The sequence below is a fragment of the Anser cygnoides genome, chromosome 2 (genome assembly GCF_040182565.1).
Source record: "Anser cygnoides isolate HZ-2024a breed goose chromosome 2, Taihu_goose_T2T_genome, whole genome shotgun sequence".
Taxonomy (NCBI): Eukaryota; Metazoa; Chordata; class Aves; order Anseriformes; family Anatidae; genus Anser; species Anser cygnoides.
Genome location: NC_089874.1, coordinates 120,213,374 through 120,239,893, shown reverse-complemented (window position 1 = coordinate 120,239,893; position 26,520 = coordinate 120,213,374). Strand labels below are relative to the sequence as shown.

The window sequence follows — 26,520 nt, the reverse complement described above, 5'->3', positions numbered from 1 at the left end:
ACCTCCCCCGGGAACGTGCCGGGCCCTGTGGGCTGGGGCCGGGGCCGCCGATGGGGTTGGGGATGGACCCACAGGGCTGCGAGACCCCGCACTCGACGACGGTGGAGTCCCCAGGCCGCTCCCCCTCACTCCCTCGACCGGCCGCCGGCTTCTTTCTGCTCAACTTCCCCCACAGTTTCTCCCGTTTATTTTTCCCCCGCAGCTTCTCTGCTAGCCTCCTTCTTCTTTCTTCCTTCTTATTCAGGCTTCGTGGAATGAGAGGTAATTCCCTTACGAATCTTACAGTTTCAGTCTTCTTCTGCCGAGCTGCTGCAAACAAAAATGTTTCTGTTCCCTTTGAATTCCTTTTATAAATATTAACTCCAATAATGCGTGTTAAGCCATTAAGGGGGAAAAAGGATTTTAAAAGGCAACTTCGTGCAAGCTAAATGCAAAGATAATAGAGTTGCTCTGAAGGATATAGTTAAGCATTGAGTTGATAAATGCATGAGAATATGCAGTGATAGGTTTCATGCCTAATTGAACAGATTTGTACTTCAGTTCCCATCTAGAGATACAGATCCTTATTTTTCCCTGTTTCTTAATACTGATTGATGTTAACACACTTCTTGATAGCTACGAGCTAACCAACTTATATGCCCTATTGTGGTTCCACTGAAAGATTGAACAGTGTGAGCTGAGAGTTCCCCTGACAAGACTGAAAAAATAGATGATTACAATTATACGTATATTAGGGCTAGGATGATTTAAATACATGTCTGACAATTTAAATAAATGAAATGTAATGAATTGAAAACTATTCCCAGTCAAGCACAGAAGTGGAGCTGTAACCCTCCTTGGTCATGCTCTGTGGAGAAAGACAACACTCCACCCTTGAGAGCACAGTCTTTAAACAACATGGATGTGAATAATCTGTTACCATCTGCTAACTACCCCAGCTAGACCCAATCCCACAGCAGACTTCCAGCAGGGACAGCCTCCGATGTGTTCACTGTTGAATCCACCTTCACACACCACTTTAAAGCCTGGGTACTGATAAATTGATACATGCCATATTCTCTCTAGCTGTAGGAAGAGCCGTCATCTTTGATGGAGACCTCTCTCTTCTGCGTCACAATGAAGAGTAGGATAGTCTGTGTAAGCAAGATTCATTTTCGCCAGAGAAAGATTTTCATTGCAAGATCTTTCAAACTCTTCCTATGTTTATCAGAATACACGTGCTAGTTATAACTTTTATTAGCAGAAAGAATATGCTGAAGAGAAACCAGCAAACCAGGTGAAAAGTATGCATTTTTTAATCATTATAAAGCTGAATCCACATGATTGTATGAAATATGCATGACTGCCAGTTTTACACAATATTAGAAGGTTAATTTTGTTTTGCATTGTTGCTTCAAGCAGCATGAATACATCATAGCAATTTTATACGAGTAGAAATCACATTTCAGGTAAGTCTAGCATGTAGTCAAGAAGATGAATTAACATTTAAAATCAGAGTGGGTGAGACAGAATTGTTTTTGTGTAGTATGGGCAATTTTCATTAAGTATCACATAGTAAGCTGGTAGTAGGTTGGCAGCTGTGTTGTAGGTTCTGCAGCATCAGCAGTCTGACACCACTCGAGTCACTAACACAGATGGAGTGACAGAAGATGAACAGTGTTAAAAGATGAAATAATAGAGGCTAAGCATGAAGAACAAATGTCATTGTTTAAAAGGGGGGGGAGGGATGAAAGGAAGAATGTCACCCCACAAGAAAGCAAGTGACATCTTTTGTAAAATTGTATTGACTATCTATTTACAAGAGGTCATTTGTCCTCTTTTTCCTTAGAAAAATTATTACAGCACCCAATCTGTTTGTTTGTTTGTTTTCCTAGCTAAAGCATAGTTTAATTGTGGGCAGCGATTCTGACATTTGGCAACAAAACACTGGTGCATATATCCATCACACCAGGCCCTCATTGTGGAGGCTTTGGGATTTGAACTGGAGAGAATTGGAGCCTTGAAAAAGGGCAAAAAAACCTACCTGTAGTAGTGGAAAATTAGGATGAACATAAAAAAAAAAATTGTTATAGGTTATTTGGGGAGTGGAGGAAAAGCCTTTATATCCAAAATCACTGCAACAGGTGGTTGTCTATTCATGTAGTAGGTCTTACTACATCTGAACACATCATGGTTATCCACTGGTTATCCTTCCTTGACAGAACATAGCTCATTACCAATTTGAAGCCATCAGCAATATCAAATACACTCCAGTCTGCAAATGGAGGCAAGGTATACTCCTATTTTGTGCATGAAAATCTGCACGAGAAACCAGGCATGGTTGTTCATTTACACGGAAGTTCATTTACAAATACTTTTTTTTGTATGACAAAGTGCCTTAAATAGACCTCCAGATGCTCTTTTAGTTCGTAGAAAGTACTGAGTCTTATTTTATCCCTGTCAAAATACTCAGTAAAAAGACATTATCAGTCTGTAAGGAGATCTTTTTAAGCAGAATATCAAACCAATGGAAGTGAAACTCACAGTAGTGATGGGCTTTTCATTGACTCTATCAGAATGGAATTAATTTATTTTCAATACCCACTTTTGGAGAAGATAGCTATCAGAATAGTGAATGTAACTCTCTCAAGGACAGGCATCACAAGTTTTATAATAAGTAGGTCACAAGGTCATCTGTGAGCAGCATCAAACTCTCGGTACTCTCTATATTGAAATACAAATGCAGAGTACATTCCCAGTTTCTGTATTATTTTTAATTTCCGTTCACAGACTGGTAACAATCCAAACAACTGAGTCCAGAAAAGTTTAGGAATATATTCTCTCTTGTTTCCCCACATCTAGATTAAACTAAAGTTGAAGCAAATACTTGATTTACCAGTATCTGTCACACGTATAAAATAATGTGTCATTTTTCACCATGGCTTGTAATCTGAAAATCTGACTGGGGAAATGATGGAGACCAAAATAGCCTTTACAGTCTGTGGGTGGCTAAAAAAAAGTGCTGCTATGCTCCATAATATTTCTTGCTGCTGTGATTTGTTTCTCAAGAGCTTGTGTCAATCCATTTAAAACTCACACTCATGTAGACCCGAAGAGAGACATGGGGGTTTGTTCAGGCTCGAACTGAATATGCTTACACATTGAAATCCCTCTTTTCACATGTAAACAGGATATTAGCAATTCCATAAATTCCATGTGAATTTTAACTTTGAAATTCCGAGCTTTTCAAATCATTTCAAAGCTTGGAGCATTTAGACCCGTCTACGCTAAAACCAAACAGCAGAGAATCTCAAAGGAATCAGACTGTGAAGTTCACAGAATTAAACTCATTCCTTAATACCAAAGCTTATACGCAGCCTGTACATCATATTCAGTACTGTTGTTATTTATGCTGGTCTATAATTGGCTTGCATCTCATTAATGGGTATTTTTAATCTATGAGATAATTTGGATAAAATTATAAGAAAGGATTTTAACTAGTATCATTGAAGTTATCTGTTATCTGCCTTAGTAATTAATTTATTAAAATCAATTATCACAAGAGCAAGTAACAAGTCAGAGGCTATAAATAGTAGAATCTAAGAAAGTTATCAATTACTTTTTTTTTCTGTTATCCTCGCTAAAAAAAAAAAAACTCTGCATTATCACACAGAAATTATCCCATTTCTTTGTCAAAAGAAGATAAAATTGCCCTCTGTATATTTAAAAATCAATTTTGAGCAGTTCAATTTTTTCCCCCCTTTGGAAACCAAATAATTGATAAAAGACAAGGATTCAAAACCAACTATCTTAAAGACTATAGCGTTTATAAGTCTACAAAAGAAAGCCAGAAAGATAAAAGATGACTGAGGATATAGAAGAATTTATTTATTTGAGCTTCACATTTTGAAGGTGATGGTTAAAAGAGAGAGTAGAATTCAAATATGAAATGTCATCTGCAAGTGATATCATTGATCATAGTATTTTGAAATACATGCGGATACAGCTACACTTTATAACATGATTGCTGTGTTCCTGGCATTAAAAATCATTTGTATATCCTCACTTGAGACCATGTTTATGGACGGAATAAAAGTTGTAGCTTTGCCCAGAAGTTGAAACATGAACCACTCTGCAAAAAGTTAAGGCTTAGGTACAAAATTTCAGCTGTTACAAATTATCCCTGACAGATGGGTGTTAGACTGTGGTCTACCCTGCATCTTCAGCCTGGCTCCAGTGTCTACCTATGGGAGGATGAAGAGAGCAATGACTATTTAATAATCATCAAGTGCTTTTGGACTGCTCAATGTTTTGTTCACATGAAATCATAGCTCCCAGTCAGGTAGAGGGGATAAAAATGAGCTGCTTCTGTGGCTGCTGAAGAAATGGGGTGTGGGATTAGCTGGCTATGGATGAATGAGGCAAGCCTTCATGGCTGGAGCCGCCACAGCATCCCTCTGACCCTTCAATAGAAAGGGCAGCTGCTTTAGCTCAGGCTTCCCTCAGTTGCACAACAGCATCATAGAGCTCTGTAAAAGCACTGGACAGTGAATTCAATGTTTGCCATAAATACAAGAATGGATGCTTCACTGTGTGAGGAACATGATAAGCATATGTAGGCTGAGCACTGTATGCTGATGTATGATTTCAGTATGCATGAAAAGGAAAGTTCATTGAACCTAGCCTTGATTTATTAGGTAGTTTTCCACAATAGCTACCTCTGCTAAGCAGTTTCATTGCGTGATGAGTTTAGTTTGAATAATCAGCATTGCTCTTCCATCATTGTAGTCTGTCTTGAAGTTTGGGGTTCTTTTTTTTTCCTTCTCCTTACCATGGATTAGCAGTTTACAGCTGGGAAAATTCCCATCACCACTGTGTGCTTCTCCCACCACTTTTGGTGCCATCTGCTGAACATGAACTCTCAAGTGTCCAGGTCTCTAGGGCTTAGTGACTCTAGGCTCTGCTCAGCCCCCAGCTAATGTTGCACAGCCATTTCTCTCATTTCAGCACAGCCTGTTCCTACTTCTAGGCCAACTTGATTAGCTATGTGTCAGAAAATTCATTGCTTGCCACCTGGGTGTTTTTCTGTGGCTTGGCCAGGTAACAAAGATGCAAAACAAATATGAAGGACAATAGCAAAAATACAGATACAAGACTGGTTTTTTTTTTTTTCCCTCTTGTTGTTATTGTTGTTTTTGTTTTGTGTTATTTTGGTTTTTGTTTTGTTTTTGTTTTTAAACAGACTATTTGGTCACAACAAGCACGGTGTTATTTACTGTGCTAGCTTGCCAATGATCTCCCACAAAGTCTAATGTTGTCTGCTACTTCTCTGCTTCAGTCTGATACAAATGACATTACTAGCATAGCTTCATATGGTTCCCTGATCTGTACCATGGAAGAGGCACTCTTAGGTTTCCTCTGCCATGAAGTGATGCTCCGAAACAGCTTTTCTGAGCAGATTGCTGCTGAGAGCTCTGTAGGACGTGCACATTCATGGATAGTGTCAGGGTTCTGCAAGGGTCAATGGCTCCCTGGGGGCCAGACTGCTGTAGTGACAAAGTCAGGTCCATGGGAAGACAACCCACAGATTCCAGTTCAGCAAGGTCCATAGCCAGCCACAGGCATAGTTATGAGAGAACCACAGGCAGGCCAACCTACAATGTGTGCCTGTGTCCTACAGCAGGAACTGTGCCTTGGGGCAGAGCTGAAACATGGTCCTGGGCCCATGGGCAGGAGTTTGTTGGGGTCCCAGAGGAGATTGGGCAGGAACAATATGGACAGGGAATGTCGTCAGGACCCTCCTAGTTCATACAAATAGAAAACACATTTCTGTAGGTGAATGCCTGTAACCACAGTGAAGCAGGGCCTGCAACTTTACTGAAGTAAGCCTACGCTAGGACATTCTTACTGCAAAGTTTTTCTGTGCTGTGTATGTGTGTGCCAGATTATCGCTCATTACAAAAACATGAAGGTACTGAGCTGAAGCTCCAGCTCTGATACAGCATTTCCCAAGAGTTGTTGATTTCAGGGCAAAGTAAGCCTTTGTGCAATTCCAGCACTGTTTTGCTCACAGTTATAAAAAATAAAATAAAATAAAATAAAATAAAATAAAATAAAATAAAATAAAATAAAATAAAATAAAAAAAATAAAATAAAATAAAATAAAATAAAATAAAATAAAATAAAATAAAATAAAAACACCCACGCCATCATATTCAGAAATTATGAAATGAGTATTTTTTATTAGCGTAAATAACACTTGCACAAAGTGTTCCTCATTTTTATATAAGGAAAAACATTTATACATGGTGAGAAAAGAAAGGCCAAGGAGAGTGTACCCCCTCTGATGGATGAGAAGGAAGAACAAGTAAGGACAAACATGAAGAAGGCTGAGGTACTCAACAACTTCTTTGCCTCAGTCTTCACTGACAATCAGGCTTCCCATATCTCTCAAGTCTCTAAACCTTTAGGTGGGGGCTGGAGTAGCAAAGTCCCTCTCACTGTAACCGAAGAGCAGGTTCGAGACCACCTGATGAAACTGAACAGGTACAAGTCTATGGGGCCTGATGACATGTTTCCTAGGGTCCTGAGGGAATTGATTGATGTAGTTGCCAAGCCACTCTCCATCATATTTGAAAAGTCCCGGCAGTCAGGCAGGGTCCCCGGTGACTGGAAAAAGAGAAACATCACTCCCATTTTTAAAAAGGGGAGGAAGGAGGAGCCAGGGAACTACAGACCAGTGAGCCTCACCTCTGTGCCTGGGAAGATAATGGAAAATACCCTTCTGGAAGCAGTGTCAAGGCACATGCAGGACAAAGAGGTGATCTGAGACAGCCAGCATGACTTCATCAAAGGCAATTCATGCCTGACCAATCTGGTGGCCTTCTATGATGGAGTGACTGCATCAGTTGTCAAGGGAAGACCAACCAATGTCATCTGCCTGGCCTTTGAGGCAGTACCACACGACATCCTTATATACAAATTGGAGACAGATGGATTTGAAGGGTGGACCATTTAGTGGATAAGGAATTGGCTTGAAGGTCACACCCAGAGAGTGGTGGCCCATGGCTCTATGTCCAGGTGGAGGCCGATGATGAGTAGCGTCCCTCTTGGGACCGGTGCTGTTTAATATCTTTATCAATGACAGACAGTGGGATCAAGTGCACTTGCAGCCAGTTTGCAGATGACACCAAGCTGAGCGGTGCAGTTGATACAACATAAGGAAGGGATGCCATCCATAAGGAAGGGATGCCATCCAAAAGGACCTGGGCAAGCTAGAAAATTGAGCCCATGCGAACCTAATGAGGTTCAACGAGTCCAAGTGCAAGGTGCTTTACCTGGCTCGGGGCAATCCCAGATGTGAGTAGAGAATGGAAGAAGAACTCACTGAAAGCAGCCCTGCAGAGAAGGACTTGGGGGTTCTGGTGGACGAAAGGCTCGACATGAGCCAGCAGTGCGTGCTTGCAGCCCAGAAGGCCAACTGCATCCTCAGCTGCATCAACAGAGGGGTGGCCAGCAGGGCAAGGGAGGTGATTGTGCCCCTCTGCTCTGTTCTTGTGAGGCCCCACTTGGTGTGCTGCATCCAGGTCTGGGGGCCCCAGCACAAGAAGGATGTGGGTCTGGAGGAGGGACACAAAGGTGATCACAGGGCTGGAGCACCGATCTCTGAAGAAAGGCTGAGAGAGGTGGGGGTGTTCAGCCTGGAGAAGAGAAGGCTCTGGGGAGACCTCATTGTGGCTTTTCAGTACTTAAAGGGGGGCTTATAAAAAAGACGGAGAGCAACTTTTTCTTCAGGCAGACAATGACAGGACAAGGAGGAATGATTTTAAACTAAAAGAAGGGAGATTTAGATTAGAGGTTAGGTGGAAATTCTTCACTCAGAGGGTGGTGAGGAACTGGCAGAGGTTGCCCAGAGAAGCTGTGGATGCCCCATCCCTGGAGGTGTTCAAGGCCAGGCTGGATGGGGCTTTGGGCAACCTGGTCTGGTGGGAGGTGTCCCTGCCCATGGCGGTAGGGGTGGAACTGGGTGATCTTTGAAGGCCCTTCCAACCCAAGCTGTCTATGATTTTTTGTTTCTATGGTACCCTTGAGGTGTTCCTTTGGAGATGCAGTCAGCAGCAATAAAACCAAGGAATAAATTCAGACTATCCACCTCTATTTGTCTTTCATAGTAATAATTCGTCTTCCAAATATTATATCTCTATAAATATATATATTTTTTTCCCCACAGAAGTAAAATGAAGGTGTGGATAACCTTGGTAGTTTTTTTCAGTGTATATAGAGATCTGTTAAAACAAAGAGTGATACATGCAGCATCTTAGTCCCAGATCAGTGTTATGGTCTTGCTGTCTGCATTATCCTACCCCATCTTGGAGGGAACTACACGGACCAGGGGCATCTATGGGAAAGCTTTAGCAACATTTACAAACACAGAGGAAACAAAATGACTGTCTTTAAATATAAATGTAAACAATCATTTTAGCAATTCATGTAACATAAGTGCCCCATATCCTAAGTAATTATTTCCATCAGGGGAAAAAAAAAAAGGCAGAAAAGTGTTGCTGAGTTGTAACCTTAAAATCTTGATACTGCATGTAATATTCCATTTCTCTAGAAACAACACATTGTCTATTTTCTGCCATAGGTGACTTGCAAGTTGAGTTCAGATGATTAGATTCCCTCTGAATTTCCAATATGTGACTTTTGCAAATTTTACTGTATTGTGCCCACTAGCTATTCATTAGCTCATAAATACAGTTTTCTTTCCTTTGTTACAAATATTTATGTAAGAATAATTCATTTATTCTCATCTGTAAACATTTAATTATTTTAGTAGACTTTTGTTATCATAATGAAAGGTTAACTGAGGAAAAAATAAGTACTATTTAAATAAACCATATTAAATTATTTATTGCTTTCAGAAGGGTAAATTGACTCTTAAGTACATTTTGATCTTATTTCTCCCTTAGTCAGCTCTCAAAAATGATTTGATATTATCTGCAGATGTGATGAAAATAGCCATAATTCAATAAATACTTAAATATTAATTACAGCTTGTTCATGATGAAAACAAACCACTTGTCAGTATGCAACAGTTGGACATTTTATTTTGCAAAGGTTAATTAGCCTTCAACATGGTGCTCAGCTTTAAAAACAAGACAGAGAAAGTAAAGATGCATATCAAAGTAATCATAATTTTCACTACAGATGTTACTGGGAGATGAAGTATAAATGGGTCAAGGATCTGTCACAAACTTATGAAATTCTTAACAAAACCCATCATGGGTAGAGTTGCATGGATACAAAATAATATAAATTTATCTTATTTTTTCCAAGAGACACTAGCCAATTAGTTAGATTTTATGCCTATATCATTATGAATATTTTAAGTACATTAACACGTATTTTGCTTAAATTTTAATAGGGAAATATTTGAAGTTGGTCTTGAGTTAACATTTATCTTTCATTATTGATTAATTGCTCTTCAAACAAACAAGCATAAAATCCTGGAATTTGCATATAATTTGATAAAAAGGAGTTTTAAATATGTGCCATACATTCATTTTATAAATTAAATCATAGTGAATTTTATCAGTTATATCAGACCATAAAAGGGGAGAAAGTTCACTTTTATTTAGCAGGAAATGCTGTGTTGTTGATGTTTTAATGAAAATAAATGAAGACAAAAATAAAATATCTCATTTTTTTTCAGTTATATAAATACAGAAAATCTCCTTTAAACTAAATCAAAACCTCTGTAGTGTTTTCTTCTTTTACTCAATACAGTGAATTTAGAAGCTATTCCAAACAACAAAAATCTGTATTTCTTATTCTTATCATATCATTTTTTTTCCAAAGCTTACTTCAAAACACAATTCTGTCAAGCTGACTTGATGCCTCTGTGGCTCACCACCAAAGTGCTTTTGATACAGTGGCTTTTCAACAATGGAAACATTCTACCATATATATATATATATATATATAAATCATACTAATTCTATTTATAGAATTCTATTTATTTATTTATTTATTTATTTCTATTTATTTATTCTATTTATTTATTTATAGAATTCTATTTATTTATTCTATTTATAAAGTCTATGTACAGCTGCGTAATGCAAAGCTGCTTTGATTGCCATCTGAATCCAAGCTGGTATTGATAGGTGCTGATATGTATCAAAGCTTCTCCATGCCCTTGTATCAGACTGAAGCTTGGAATGATCCCTTGCAGCAGCTACAGTACAGAAGTTGATGTACAGCTGCCAAAAGATAAATCATTTACTTTCAACACCTGTGCTGCCTTCTTGCCTTCTTTTTTCCTAGAAGTTTTACATTAGCATGCTGGCTTCATGTCTGCGGAGAGAAAAGACTGTTTACCTGAAGCCATTTAAGGGATAAAGAGACAAATTCTCTGAGAAATACTCAGAAAAAAAAAAAAAAAAAAGTTGAAACATGGCAATTCTCATTATAAATCTTATTTCTGATAAAAAAGAGAGGGCTTTCAAGGAACTGCCATATACATAAGATATTCTTATTCTTCCTGGTACGACAGGTGAAAGTTTGTGTTAGGCCTTTCCAGTTCTCTTGTCTAAATTATGTTTTTTGCTTGTGGCTTCCTCTGGTCACAAAATGGTTTAATACTCCTGGATCACAGAGAAGAATCACTTAGGAGATACTCCACAGTCTCTTGTGATTAAGTACTCTATTAAAACTACAATCCAGACATGAAGATCCTGTGGAGAGACTCTGAAGACTGACATTTGGAGCTGAAAAGGATCTTAGAAAACCTTTTACATTTGTCTGGCAAACTCAGATTTATTCCCATCGAACTTGATATTCTAGTCTGGGCGATAATCCAAGATCTTTCATGAAAGATGAGTTCCCTGAAGCCTCCTTAGTATTGCTAGTTCTTAGATAATGGGGCTTAAAGTCTCAAGACACCCTGAGATCTTTCGGCCCTGAGCTATTCTCATGTTACAGGCTTCTCTAAGCTGCATACTTCTGAAATAGTAACAGCTGAGATGCTTTCTTCTGTCTGATTTCTTTTGATATTGTATTCAGTGAATCTCTCCTGTCCACTGTTGCTCATTCAGAATGTGAAAACATGAACATTTATTTACATGTTCTACCCAGCTATGTCTAACACTCTAAGAAGGAGAGAGAAATAGTAAATTAGACAGCTGTTTTCAGAACTAGGAATAATAATGTTAATATTTTTTAATAGCAGATGGTGAGTGTCATGGGGAGCTGTTTGCATGCCTGCATATACACAGTACAAGTCTCTGAAAATCAGCAATCAAAGCTCCTAATACTCCAAAGGCAGGAAAATATTGTAATTTTAAAAGAACTCTGAAAAACTGAATGATGAATTTTTAGTGTTGTTCTCTCTGGGTGCCTTCAATTCAAATGCAAATAATATATAACAGCATTACTTAAAAGAATGTATACAACATAAAACGTATTAGAGATTCAAAGAAAAGATTTTGTGTTTCAATGATCACAGAATCAGGGTCAATTTATGCATCTATGTATAGTAAATCTGTGTGCAAACATACAGAACATATCGAGCTGGAAATATTCCAAATATGTAGAGTTTTGATACAGATGTTCTTAAATATGTATATATGTATATATATATTAGACTCATGTATATATGATACATATATATATATATTAGACTCATGGCATGTTCTTTATGGTCACTGGCTCTGGTGAGCAGCCCCCAAAATTCGTGAAGAATACACTTGATTGCATAATTACAATATTCTCTTATTTAAATACTAGTAGTATATATATAAAATCTTAGTATTTTAGCTGAGAATTAATCCTTTCAGGTTACAAGCTAGACAATCATTTTGGATTATCACTCAACATATTTACTGTGTAGTTCATAAATCAATCCCACCAAGTCCATTAAAGAAAAAATTGAAAACCCTGAAAAATCCCAATTACTACTATTCCTTTAAATCAGTGCTATGAAAGGCTGTTTTTATCAATTAGAAATTTTATGGAAAAGTCATTCAGGTTTATTGAAAAACTCCCTACTATAAAGCAATCCTAAAAGAAACAATTCTTAGTCTGGTTTTAATTTAACAGTAGTTAAAACTGACATTAATAATAATAAATAATAATAATAATAATAATAATAATAATAATAATAATAATGCTGTTCCTTTAGTGTATGTGGATTAGAATGTAGAAATTGCTGCATTCATATTTTTTTGTTAAAAATTAACAGGAAAGACCATATTTGTTTCTATGATTTTGACTCAAAGACTAATAAAGTCAATGGAAAGATTCTTTCTCCACTTATACTTAGTTGCCTGATGGCCCAGATGAGGGAAGTATTAGTTTACTGATGTAGTTAGTTTGGGGATGAAAAACCTTGCACCATGTTATAAGGAACAGGGGATTAACAGGAATCCCTCACCTCTCATACCATTTCCCTGATTACCAAGCAACGGACTTCTTCCTGAATCAAAAAGATCACATTCTATAGTCAAAATGAACATTTCAAAAGAATTTCAATTAGCAAAGTTGTCCAAAAGGTTTTGCTTTTGTTCTGAAGTGGAATGGAAACAAATCCCCAAATCTCAGTAGTTGCTGTGAAACAGATTTGTTGTCAGCTCTGCTATTACCCACAGAGGGCTTTGGATCAGACCCATTATCCCTTTAATCTCTTTATGTCTCTCCCATGAGCAGAGGACAAAAATGAAAAAGGAAAGCCCTGTGCATCCGTGACCTAGATCAGACTACAGAGCTACCAGCTAGAACAGTGAAATTTTATTGCTCAAGTCCTCCTTCTACCAACAAGGTATGCTATGCTCTATCAGTAGATAAAGGAAAACAGAACGCAGAAGGACAATAAGTAATATATATATGTATGTATACTTTCCTTTTATGTAAAAGAAAGTATGATGTGAATGTCTTATATATTCTAGAAAAATGTATTTAACAAATATGGCTATTTATTGGCAATCTCTGATAAACTGGAAGCACTGCTTCTATCTCTCAACTCCCAGTTTTACCTACTGAAAACTATATGAAGCAAAGCAAAATTTGAGTGATCTCTCTGCTTGGAACCACTTGTGAAAAGAAGAAATACTGTTCAGCCTTCAAAATCAAACAGTGCTGGTTAACTTCCAGCCAGGTTCATAGTCACTGTAGCTATTTCTGTAATTCACTGGCCTAGTTCATTGTTTTCTGTGTGGGAAACATGGGTAATTATGAGTGGGAATTACTGACAGATGTCTAGCATTTTGTGACACTTTTCATTTGTAAGGGTCTGAAAATCATTTGTATATCTTTGCTACACACGTATATGAATTGAGTCACCGGTGATGGTGACTGTGACTGTTACACTGCCAGTTAATTTTTGGTACATAAAATATCACAGTATCACAGTATCACAGATTTCTAGGTTGGAAAAGACCTCAAGATCATCGAGTCCAACCTCCGACCTAACACTAAGTACTCCACTAAACCATATCGCTAAGCTCTACATCTAAACGTCTTTTAAAGACCTCCAGGGATGGTGACTCCACCACCTCCCTGGGCAGACCGTTCCAATGCTTAATAACCCTTTCGGTAAAGAAGTACTTCCTAACATCCAACCTAAAACTCCCCTGTCGCAACTTTCGCCCATTCCCCCTTGTCCTGTCACCAGGCACGTAGGAGAACAGACCAACCCCCACCTCTTTACAGCCTCCTTTAAGGTAACTGTAGAGAGCGATAAGGTCTCCCCTGAGCCTCCTCTTCTCCAGGCTGAACAAGCCCAGCTCCCTCAGCCGCTCCTCGTAAGACTTGTTCTCCAGACCCCTCACCAGCTTGGTCGCCCTTCTCTGGACTCGCTCGAGCACGTCCATGTCCTTCCTGTAGCGAGGGGCCCAAAACTGAACACAGTACTCAAGGTGCGGCCTCACCAGAGCCGAGTACAGGGGCACAATCACTTCCCTAGACCTGCTGGCCACACTGCTTCTTATGCAGGCCAGGATGCTGTTGGCCTTCTTGGCCACCTGGGCACACTGCTGGCTCATATTCAGCCGACTATCAACCAGTACTCCCAGGTCCCTCTCGGCCAGGCAGCTTTCCAGCCACTCATCTCCCAGCCTGTAGCTCTGCTTGGGGTTATTGCGCCCCAGGTGCAGGACCCGGCACTTGGCCTTGTTGAACTTCATACAGTTGACCTCAGCCCATCACTCCAGCCTATCCAGATCCTCCTGCAGAGCCTTCCTGCCCTCGAGCAGATCGACACACGCACTTAGCTTGGTGTCATCTTCAAACTTACTGAGGGTACACTGGACGCCCTCATCCAGATCATCGATAAAGATATTAAAGAGGACCGGCCCCAGTACCGAGCCCTGGGGGACACCACTAGTGACCGGCCTCCAACCAGATTTGACTCCATTCACCACAACTCTCTGGGCCCGGCTATCCAGCCAGTTTCTAACCCAGCGAAGCGTCCGCCAGTCCAAGCCCCGAGCAGCCAGTTTCTTGAGGAGAATGTTGTGGGGAACTGTGTCAAAAGCCTTACTGAGGTCAAGGTAAACCACATCCACAGCCTTTCCCTCATCCACCAAGCGCGTCACTTGGTCATAGAAGGAGATCAGGTTCGTCAAGCAGGACCTGCCTTTCATAAACCCATGCTGACTGGGCCTGATCGCCTGCTTACCCTGCAAGTGCCGCGTGATGACCCTCAAGATAATCTGCTCCATGAGCTTTCCTGGCACGAAGTAAACACTTCGGTACTTCCTTAAAGTTCAAAGATAAGGTACTCCCAAATCACACATGAAAGTTTAGTAAGTACTGATTTGTTGTTAATGATAATTGTGCATTATTAATTTGATATTTAGTACGCACAGAGAACGTGTAAATGACTATAGTAGGAAACTGGAATATTTGCTGCTAACACTGTCATACTAACAAAGAATCACAACCATCTTGGTTATTTATTTTCAAAACCAGTGATTGTCTCAGTGTTCATCCTTTGATAAAGGAATTGTATCTGCAGAGTACTCTAGAATTGTATTTTCATGCTGTTTAATATATACTATATTCTCACCTCTTGATCTACTTGCTTCAAAATATCAACAAAATTAAAGTTGCCCCGTTTTTGTGCCTAGAAGATTGATTCTGCTTCAGATGTCATCAGTGATATCTGTTGTCCCACAAATGAGAAAATAGCTAAAGTTACAAATCTCTTTAGAAAGGTAGCAGATTTGAATACAATTGAAGTCTCTCTGTAGATAAGGATTTTGCTTATTAGAAAGTACAAATAGATAATGAAACAAATAATTCAGTATCCGTAGGCATAATAGGAGCAATAAATAAATAATATCACCAGGAGAAAAATGTGCTTTTTTTGATTATGCATGTTACCCACAGCTTTAAGCAGTATGTGTGCTATCAGAAAACTTTTTTTTTTCCTGATAAGCAATATCTATCTGTATCACCATGAAAGCCAGTCAACACAAACACACACACACATACATACATACACAGATAGACATACACACAGGTGCATCTCTACACAAAATGTTCCTGCACATAGATGCAAAAAATCTATGAATTGCATATTAACCCTACGCATGTATAAAACCTTTTGCAGCCTTGAAAAAAATACTCCACATACCATCGCTCTTAGAAAATGTCTGTTATCCTGAAGTTTTACTGACACAAAATGAGATGAACAAAACCCCCCAACACTTGCTTTTACTGCCTTCTGTTTTAACCTTGTGAAATGGATGTTGCATTTACAAGGTTTTACCGTTTCTGTTTCTTTAAAGAAAGAAAAATGCCTCTGCAGTATTGCTGTCAAGAGTGCTGTAGCAAGTGCACTTAGGCTATGTCTAGACAGCACAGCAGATAAGCATCCTGGCATGCCTGGGGTGCCAGTCCTCAGACACCCCAATCATGGTTGTGTGATGTTGCTCCTCCATGGCCTCATCACTCATCTTCCTACCTGTGGAGATGAGGATGTAGAGGAGGGAGATAAGGCGATGGTGCACTTCTGGGTTTGGTTCGGATACTTTCTGGGCTCCTGCAGTGCAAGTATAGTCTTGGAGACACTCCTAATGTCCACTAAAATCACTGGAAACTTTCTGAGTAAACACCTACCTCAAATGTTCCATATGAAGGTAGAGGTTATGGAAAGAAAAACACTAACAATGTTTATCTGAGAAAAAAAATGTATTTATGAATAACTGCAAGCTCTCAGATTATTTAGGTTCTCAGAATAGCCAGATTTGTTTAAAACCAAGATCTGGATTCAGTATGTCACATGTATGAAATTTTGTGTCATTTCCGTATATCTTTTGATTTTTGAACTTTTACAACAAACTAAACACAGCCAGGCAGAAACTTGAAATAAATCAGGCATGCTCACACAATATAATTCAGTTTCACCAGATCACAGGTATCAAATGGAAATTCAATCCATTAAAAAGTTTTTCTAACAATGTAATTATCAGTATATGTTAATTATTGTACAGCCAACAAAATGGGTCATAGACTCATTCCTGAATGAAAATCAGTAATTTATCTAATCAAATCCCACTGGTTCTCAGAAGTGCCCAAAATATTATTTAATGTGTTAAAGAATACCAAAATAAATAATTTTCGAAGCTTCCAGACCCCAGCAATATATTTGAGATTTTGGTTAGAATTTACTGAGTTGCTGTTTACGTGGCAAGGCTTTGGTAGCAGGGGGCCATAGGGGTGGCTTCTGTGAGAAGGATCTAGAAGCTGCCCCATGTTTGGTAAGGGCCCCACTGCCGACCAGAGCTGAGCCAATAAGTCATGTTGTTTTGTGCCTCTGTGAGAGCATATTTGAGACAAGGGGAAAAAAACGCTGCGCCACACAGCAGCTGGGAGAGTGAGAGGAGTGAGGAACAGCCTTGCAGGCACCAAGGTCAGTGAAGAAGGAGGGGGAGAGGTGCTCCAGGTGCCGGAGCAGAAGTCCCCTGCGGCCGGTGGTGAGGACCATGGTGAAGCAGGCTGTCCCCCTGCAGCCCATGGAGTACCACGGTGGAGCAGGTTCCACGCTGCAGCCCGTGGAGAAGACCACAGTGGAGCAGGTGGACCTGCACCGACGGAGGCTGTGGCCTGTGGAGGACCCCTGCTGGAGCAGATTCCGGGCCGGACCTGTAGCCCGTGGAGAGGAGACCACGCAGGAGCAGGTGAGCTGGCAGAAGCTGCTGCCCGTGGGGGATCCAGGTTGGAGCAGTTCGCTCCTGAGGGATGGACCCCATGGTACGGACCCATATCTGGAGCAGTTCTTGAAGAGCTGCTGCTTGTGGGAAACCCACGCCGGATCAGTTCTGCAAGGACTGCATCCCGTGGGAGGGACCCCACAGCACAGGGGATGAGAGTGACTGAGAAGGAGCAACGGCGAAGAAGCGCTATAGATTGACCATAACCCCCATTCACCCGTTCCCTTATGCCACTCGGGGGGAGGAGGTGGAAGAGGGTGGATGGGGGGGAAGGTGCTTTTGGTTTCTTTCCTTTGTTTCTCACTTCTCTAGCTTGTTAGTAATAGGTAATAAATCTTACTGTCTCCCTACGCTGAGTCTGTTTTGCCCGTCACGATAATTACTGTGCGATCTCCTCGTCCTTATCTCAACCGTTGAGCCCTTTTCATCATATTTTCTCCCCGTTCCTCTTTGAGGAGGGAGGAGTGAGAGAGCGGTTGTGGTGGAGCTCGGCCGCCCACCGGAGTAAAACCACCACAGTTGCTACTGTCTAGATAGTTACTCAAAACTTGAAAGTCAAAAAAAAATTCCAGTTCATACGAAATATTTTATAGATTCAGGCCACATCTTTAAAAACAGTATTTACTATATTTAATGTCTTGTTTGATCAGATTTGCTAAATGAAGTATAGGGGTTTCAATTTATCACACTGCTGCCTCATTCCATGTTTGTTAAGGAATCAAAGGCCAGTAGAAATAAGTGGTACACCCAGAAGACATCTTGTCTCAGGTTATTAGTTATGCAAAATCTGCAAATGTTATGACCATTCATGTTCAATAATGTATTTTTTTTAACAATCTCTTGTTTCAGGATAGGCCTCTGAACAATTCTAAATGGAACAAAATTAAAAAGAGGGCACAATCTGGTTGATTTAAACTTGTCCAGTGACATGCATCAGCTTGACTGAGCATGGTTTATGACTATTAATGCAACATATTCACTATTTTAGTTTCAAATGCACTACTTTAATTTAGAGGAAGCCTTTTGTAGGAAGTACTAGTCCCTAAGTCCTTACCCATAAGGCTGGTTAAGGCAGACTGACTAAATTACATGAGGACAGTCTGTGTCTCAGGGCACAGAAATACTCCTTTTACTAGTACAAGCAATTAAAATTGAGGTACTATATGACAGCTGTGGAAAATCTTAATAATTAGAATCCAGCAAATGACTGCTGTATCTTGATTCAGATCCCTGTGCAGACACAGTCAGCTTCAGAGTATTTCAGATTAAAGGTAAGGGGAGAAGAAGAAAGATTTGATTTGAAGCCTTTGCCTCTGGAAAAATGGTGATGGAAGCAAGAAGATGAATAATATGTTTTTTCCTTAGGAACTTGCCAATACAGGTATTACAGCAAACTCTAGAACTGTTAGATAGATGAATAATTAGGAAGACAACTTCAAGATACTGAATAACCAATACGTGTCCAAAGAGAAGAATATGGCATTAGTCATAAGTGGCTATAAGTTTCTTCGTAACAGGATGCAACAAATCACAAAATACCAGCTGCCAGGTGGAATATTGTGGATGAGAAAGAATAATTGTTTTTGGAATAAAAAACATGCCCTTCTATAGGATTTTCCTCCCTTACGTTTTTATGAAGACCTACCAAGAACTTAAAGAAACAATCCTACACGTCCTTACCAACAGACAATTTTAAATACATGACTCCATCTCTGAACCATGGCTGTTTACATCATTAAGGTGAGAATAAACCCCAAGATTTGTAGGATTCAGAACTAGAATGGCTTCTTTCCTTCTAGTAAAAATGGCAGACTGCCGTCAGATTGAGTCCTGTTTGAGGTACCAAATGGTTCACTTGCAAAGCAGAATAAATTATCTCACAGTCACTCAGGAATTTCTGGCATGAAGTAAAACCAGAAATGCATATAGAGAGTTGGATTAAATATGCATAAGAGTCTACAATGTGAAAAGAAAAAAAAAAAAATTCCTTACACCAATCAATCTTGCCAACACCTTTTTTTTTTTTTTTTTTAATTTTAGTACATATATGTAGCCACCAGATCATAACAGAGCCTGATAACAAGACCAGTAAGAACTTTAACACTCAGGGAGGAGAAAGAACAAAATACAATAAGAAAGAACAATAACCCTATTTAGATTGTAGGAGTTAATGTCATTTGACAAAAGTTGTGAGAAGGTTGGTTGAGCAATAATTACTTGACAGTAAAAGCCAGATTACTTTCAACTGCAGCTGCATTTGACATACCTAACTTTGAAAGCAAAATACCTCAACAGTAAACCCTTATTTACTTCATTATTTTAGGAAGGATAACTCACTGTTTACTGTGCAAAATACGGTTCTCTTGTTTTCACAGCTATAAATTGCATTACTGCTAATTGCGCAGAAACCCACCTCCCCTTTCTTTGCCCTGGGCTAATATTAAGAAGGGAACACAAATTAAAATAGTATTATACTATCAAATGTATCTATTAACTATACAGTGATTTTTAAACAAAGTCTTTGAATGCCATCCTTGTAAAGACGGGCAACTATAATTAAAACTAACCAGAAAAGATCTATCCTGTTTTCCAAAATCTACAACACGAGACTCATTTCACGTTGCCTAAGGACATGAAAAACTTCAGTGCAATGCAAAGTACTTGATCACTCGCATTACAGAGGGGAATCATGACTGAGAAATGGCTGACTATACTGGGGTGGCTTCCTCAAATCTGAAGTGCTATTTCAAATCTGACAAACGATGATAGTGATGTGGTCTGCGATGATCTGATAAACTGATATTGTAAAAATAAAACACTTTAGGAATTGAAAACCAGGTTTTCTTTATTTTCCCCTTGACAGCTATGAAAGTAAAGGGTTGTGAATGCACAATTAGTTTTACTTCTGGATAAGAAACCAGTTCATCAAGATGTTAGAAATAACAGACTCAGTTCCATGACAGTTATGCCAAAACCCAAAATTTCAGCTTATATGTATGGAATGGATGTTTACTAATCTGTGGAAGAGAATGTACTCAGTTTGTCATCTAAAGCTATAAAGGGATTTCCATACATATTTATTTAACTATAAGTATATTGTTTGTTGTTTCCAGGAACTGGCAAATAGCATTGAAAAAAGGCATAACAGAGTACCTGGCTACACCTGTTTGACTCCAGTGAACCAACCACTCTGGTGATAATGTGTGTTCAGTGTGGATCTGGCTGCAGCGAGGGTGGAACACGTTCTGGAGGATGCAGGTGCTCTCATCTCGCTTCCACCCACGATCCCCTCTGTACCAGCGAGTCTACGCATTCACTGAGGAGACTAGGATGAATATGTATCAAGATACTTTTGGCTTTCACAAAAAGAGGCAAACTTATCCTGACAACGTCAAGGTATGGAAGGCAGCATCTGAACAGCATTTAGGTTATGTTGCATTCTCTGCATCATTCAGTAATTTTACCAGCAGTTTTAAACTGTCAAGATAAGGGGTCCCCATGCAAGATACATTATCCTGGGGTAAGATATTGTATTTAGCTAAAGCATCTGTGTTGCACATGGAATATCAGTGTTTTCTAGTAACAGGATTTCACAGAAAAACTCTGTATGTGCAAAAGCAAATAACTGTGGTAACATATATCTCTGAGTGGTTAACATTATAGTGACTGTCCTTGTTTCAGAGCCATTAGAACATAAATGCTTGCCAACCACTGCTATACTGATACCATAAAAATCCCTCTTCAATGGATATTTTTCTTTTTTATTTTAGCATTCTCAGATACATTTTATGGCTATTTTATGTTGGAAAATTCAATTTCACTGTGATCATCTGCGCAATATTCCATGTTACTGTCTGCTAACAATGCAAATAGCTCACATTTATCATGGCTTTCCAATCAAATTAACAAAAATGCTGAAGTTGTGGAAATCAGTGTGTTTTTTTTTTTTTTCCAGAAACATTTAGGAATGCTTGTCACATATTTCCTTTGCATTTCTACCACATGAGGATTTTGAAATTCTGTTGGCAAGTATGGATGTTATCTATTGCTGTTTATAGATGCTCAAAAAAAAAAAAAAAAGTGTTTAGGTATGAAGGTAATAGGTATCCTGAAAATAATCTTAAGTAGATAAATTGATTAAAGTTGACTTCTACAAGCAAGCAAACAGTGAGGAAGTTGAGTCATTGATCTTAATTTTAGCACAAAGTCATGCTATCCAGGAAAGGCAAGAGGAGCTTTTGTGTGTAGAAAAGGTAGGGGAAAAGAGCAGAAGTGAAGTACTCTCTAAAAAATTAAAATATGAATATGCTTCTATACCTAACATATGTGTCAAAAGCAAGAGCTAGTCTGGCTGAGAAGATGATGCAAAGTAATGTGCTATTGAAAATACCATAGAATGAAAAGTAAGAATAATGATCAGTCAGGCACCTAGCAGTAGTCCAGAAAGCAAAAAGCAACCATGAGCACTGGAGTTTTGATAATATGCCTCATAACTCATTTTAAGTCTATGTTACTCATTTTGTGTACATGCAAAACACCTATTTATCTTTCTTTTTGTGATCTTTTTCTTTCCTTGGGTTGTTTCTCTTTTTCTACCTGGTCTCAGATTAACCACAGAATCATAGAACGGTTTGGGTTGGAAAGGATGTAGTTCCACCCGCCTCTGCCATGGGCAGGGATGCCACCCACTAGATCAGGTTGCCCAGGGACTTACCCAACCTAGTTTTGAAGATCCCCTGGGATGGGGCATCCACAGCTTCTCTGGGCAACCTGTTCCATTGCCTCACCACCCTGTGAGTGAAGAATGTCTTCCTTATATCTAATCTAAATCTAGCCCCTTTTAGTTTAAAGCCATTTCCTCTTGTCCTCTTGTCCTATCAGTACACTTCCTGACAAAGAGTCCCTCCCCAGATTTCCTGTAGGCCCCCTTTAGGTACTGGAAGGCCGCTATAATGTCTTTCCAGAGCCATTTCTTCTCCAGTCTGAACAACCCAAACTCCCTCAGACTGTCTTCATAGGAGGGGTGCTCCAGCCCTCTGATCATCCTTGTGGCCCTCCTCTGGACTCACTCCAACAGGTCCATGTTTTTCTTATGCTGGGAGCCCAGAGCTAAACACAGCACTCCAGGTGGGGCCTCACAAGGGCAGAGTAGAGTGACAGAATCACCACCCTTGACCTGCTGGTGATGCTGCTTTTGATGCAGCACAGGACATAGTTGCCTTTCTGGGCTGCAAGTGAACATTGACAGCTTGTGTTGAGCTTCTCATCAACAAACACCCCCAAGTCCTTCTCATCAGGGCTGTGTGGTGGTCTTACTCAGGTGGGCAGCTGAGCGCCGCCACAACCGCTCTTTCACTCCCCCTCTTAAAAGGGAAAGGGGGGGAAATACAACAAAAAGGGCTCAAGGGATGAGATAACAGAGAGATCACTCAATAATTATCATCATAGGCAAACCAGACTCAGCGTAGGGAGATTAGTAAAATTTATTACTTTTTACTAACTGACTAGAGCAGTGAGAAACAACAACAACAAAACTAAAACCACCTTCCCCCCATCCACTCTCTTCCACCTCCTCCCCTGAGCAGCGCAGGGAATGGGGGCTGTGGTCAGTCCCTGACGCTTCATCTCCGCCACTTCTTCACGGTCACTCTCTGCCCCTTCTCCACGAGGGGTCCCTCCCACGGGATGCCGTCCTTCCCAAACTGATCCTGTGGGGGCTGCCCACAGGCAGCAGCTCTTCAAGAACTGCTCCCACATGGCTCCGTACCATGGAGTCCATCCATCCCCCAGGAGCAAACTGCTCCAGCATGGGGCCCCCACGGGCGGCAGCTCCCCCCAGACCCCCTGCTCCTGTGTGGGCTCCTCTCCACGGGCTGCAGCTCCGGCCCGGGGCCTGTTCCTGCAGGAGCTCTCCATGGGCCGCAGCCTCCTCCAGGCCACATCCACCAGCTCCACCAGGGGCTCCTCCATGGGCTGCAGCGTGGAGATCTGCTCCGTGTGGGACCCATGGGCTGCAGGGGGACAGCCTGCTCCACCAGGGGCCTCTCCACAGGCCACAGGGGAACTGCTGCAGCACCTGGAGCAACTCTCCCCCTCCTTCTTCACCGACCTTGGCATCTGCAAGGCTGTTTCTCACTCCTCTCTCTCTCCCAGCTGCTGTTCCCCAGCAGGGTTTGGTTTTTTTTTTGGTGTGTGTGTGTGTGTTTTTTTTTTTCCCCTTTCTTAAATCTGCTCTCCCAGAGGTGCAAACAACATCTCTTATTGCCTTGGCTCTAACCAGCAGTGGGTCCCTTTTTCATGCTGGCTGAAACTGTCCCTTATCTAACATAATCCAGCCTCTGGATGCTTCTCACAGAGGCCACCCCTGCAGTCTCCCGCTATCAAAACCTTGCCACGTAAACCCAATACAGGCTGCTCTCAATCCATTCTCCACCTAGCCTGTATTTGTGCTTGGGATTACCCTGACCCAGTTGTAGGACCTTGCACTTGGCCTTGTTGAACTTCATGAGATTCACACAGGCCCACCTCTCCAGCCTGTCCAGGTCCCTCTGGACTGCATCCCTTCCCTCCAGCATGTCGACTGCACCACACAGCTTGGATGTCATCGGTAAACTTGCTGAGGGTATACTCAATCCTACTGTCCATGTCACCAACAAATATGTTAAATAGCGCTAGTCCCAGTACTGACCCCCAAGGAACAATGCTCATTACTGGTCTCCACCTGGACATTGAGCTGTTGACCACAACACTCTGAGCATGACCATCCAGCCAATTTCTTACCCACTGAGTGGTCCATCCATCAAATCCATGTCTTTCTAATTTAGAGGCAAGAATATCATAGAGGACAGTATCAAATGCTTTGCACAAATCTGAGTAGATATTGTTCTTCCCAATCAGTTGTTCTTCTCAATTCACCAGTGCTGTAACCCCACTGTAGAAGGCCATTGGGTTTGTCAGGCAGAATCTGCTGTTAGTGAAGCCATATTGGCTGTCCCCAGTCACCTCCTTATTTTCCATATGCTTTAGCATAGCTTCTATGATCCATGATCTTGTGAGGGACAGAGGTGAGACTGACTGGCCTGTAGTACCCCAAGTCTTCCTGTTTTCCCTTTTGAAAAATGAGGGTTATGTTTCACTTCTTCCCATCAGCGGGAACTTCACCAGACTGTCACAGCTTCTCAAATATGATGGACAGTGGTTTAGCAACTTAGCACTTCCACCAGTTCCCTCAAGATTAGTCTTTGGCCCTTTGTACAACTTTCCATGTTACCTGAAATCTTAAAGTAGCGAAGCAATTGAAGGAACGCATTGCAATGTAAAAGTAAATATGCATATATATATATATGTATATATTTTTTACTTTAATTCAATAATTGCCAGGTAATGGAAGGTCATGTTCAAAAATAAGTTGGAGTCAGGTGGACTTCAGTGAGTCTCAGTTTGGCTCAGGAGTCTGGATGAAATACATGAATGTTTTAAAGTACAACTTTCTTTTTCCTATATTCCATGTTACAAATTCTGTAAGTCATCTTATCTTAGATTTTGAAATGGTGATATTCTGCAAGATACCTTTCTAAGTAACAAACACAGCATGAACAGGCTATATTTAAAATGCAGTTTTGGCCTATCTGTAGGGCTAGCAGCATCACATATTTGAATTTTGTATGAAGGTATTTCTAGGTCGTTTTTTCATCTGCAGCCTGAAGATATCATGCATTAATATTTGTATTAACTATTAGATTTTTTTTAAAAGCACACAATTATATTGGTGCTATGACAGAGCCTAATAAAACTGTAGGGCAACTGAGGCATGGTCTTCATTCAAGCTTTCTTTTATTGCCGAAGAAAGAAATTACTGCAATAGCTTTCTCTTTGTATTCCTAAGCAGTGGTTTGCACTAGTGAATGGTGAGAGAAGCAGCATTTTATACCATCAGCTTCAGCCCGGTTCGTTCAGGAGGCACGTTTCAGTCAGCATTTCGGTAAACAGTGACTCAAGTGCAGCTGCCTTGGCACTGTACTCTGCTCGAATATGATCTGAGTGGGCTGTTCATCCCTGCATCCTCACATGCTCCCATGCCAAACTCCACCTGTGTGGCACCTACCATGTGGACATGCTCCAAGTTCACTGCATAAAAATGCTGCTGCTTTGGGTGGTAACACAGGCCTCATATTGTTCGGTGCTTTACAAATTGGAAAAATAAAATAAAATAAAATAAAATAAAATAAAATAAAATAAAATAAAATAAAATAAAATAAAATAAAATAAAATAAAATAAAATAAAATAAAATAAAATAAAATAAAATAAAATAAAATAAAATAAAGAGAACTGTGATGGTGATGTAAAATGACAGTGTCAGTCCTTGAGGCCCGCAGAGGACCCACAGCCAAAAGTTGCACAGTTCAACTGTAGCTCTCAGCCTGCACAGCCTGATGAGGGTGTGCAGATACACACATTCTTTAGGATGTGACTGCAGAAGAGAGGCTTCAACAGGCTTAATATATGGCCTCTGGAAAAAACAGCAAAAGTTCTGCTACCCATTGTTTAGATCACAAAACAGTATATTGTACAGCTCTGTTTGAGTCTCTTAAAGGTATTATGTTAAATAATTACAATAATATAAAATAAAATATTTTTTTTTCTGTTTTTTTTTTTTTTTTTTTTTTTTTTTCATCTATTTGCATGCAGGATATACATAACAGCCTGAAGACTTCCATACGGACTTCAGCCTTGGTCTTCAAAGAGTATTTCACAGATTGTTCTCTTCCACAGATTTCATTATGGCTGGAATAATGCAAACAATTGTCTTCAGGATCCAGATCACTGAATCAGTTCCCAAAAATGTTTGTTTTTATTTAAGTTTCTCACTGAGGCAGCTGAATATATACTTGTTCCTGTTCAGACAAATCTGTATTGAAACAGACTATTTGGACACTTTAGTAGCATTATTTGTTTACTACCCCTTGCTCACCCAAGGTGACCATGCACATAATATTCATAATATTAAGATTTTAGCCTCAATTGTATATTATTACATAACATATGGTGTGGCCTCCATAGTGAGTGTGGCTGGACTTTGCTGAAATCTACAGCTACCTTTGTAGTCTGCTATTCACCACAATGCCCAATAATGCATTATAAATTCAATACAAATAAACAATACACTAAATTCTAAGCATCAGCTCCAAGTCTCAATTTCATCCCATATTTTGAACCACAGGTTTCTGTTTTGCTGCTGCTGTTATTATTTTGTTTAATTCTTAGACTAAGTGAATGGTTTGAGCTGATTATCACAGGTGCAAATAGCTGCAGTTCTGAGTTGTGAGTTCT

At 40.1% G+C, this 26,520-nt stretch overlaps 2 long non-coding RNA genes across 2 annotated transcripts; both read left to right on the top strand.

The window, feature by feature from the left end:
• The first annotated feature begins 17 nt into the window (after window positions 1–17).
• Window positions 18–15,103, top strand: LOC136790181 (uncharacterized). Its single transcript, XR_010829677.1, has 2 exons — window positions 18–261; window positions 12,682–15,103. It is a non-coding gene; the product is annotated as an uncharacterized lncRNA (long non-coding RNA).
• A 2,357-nt stretch (window positions 15,104–17,460) lies between these two features.
• On the top strand, window positions 17,461–26,086 carry LOC136790180 (uncharacterized). Its single transcript, XR_010829676.1, has 3 exons — window positions 17,461–18,929; window positions 20,303–20,585; window positions 25,879–26,086. It is a non-coding gene; the product is annotated as an uncharacterized lncRNA (long non-coding RNA).
• Window positions 26,087–26,520: the final 434 nt, after the last annotated feature.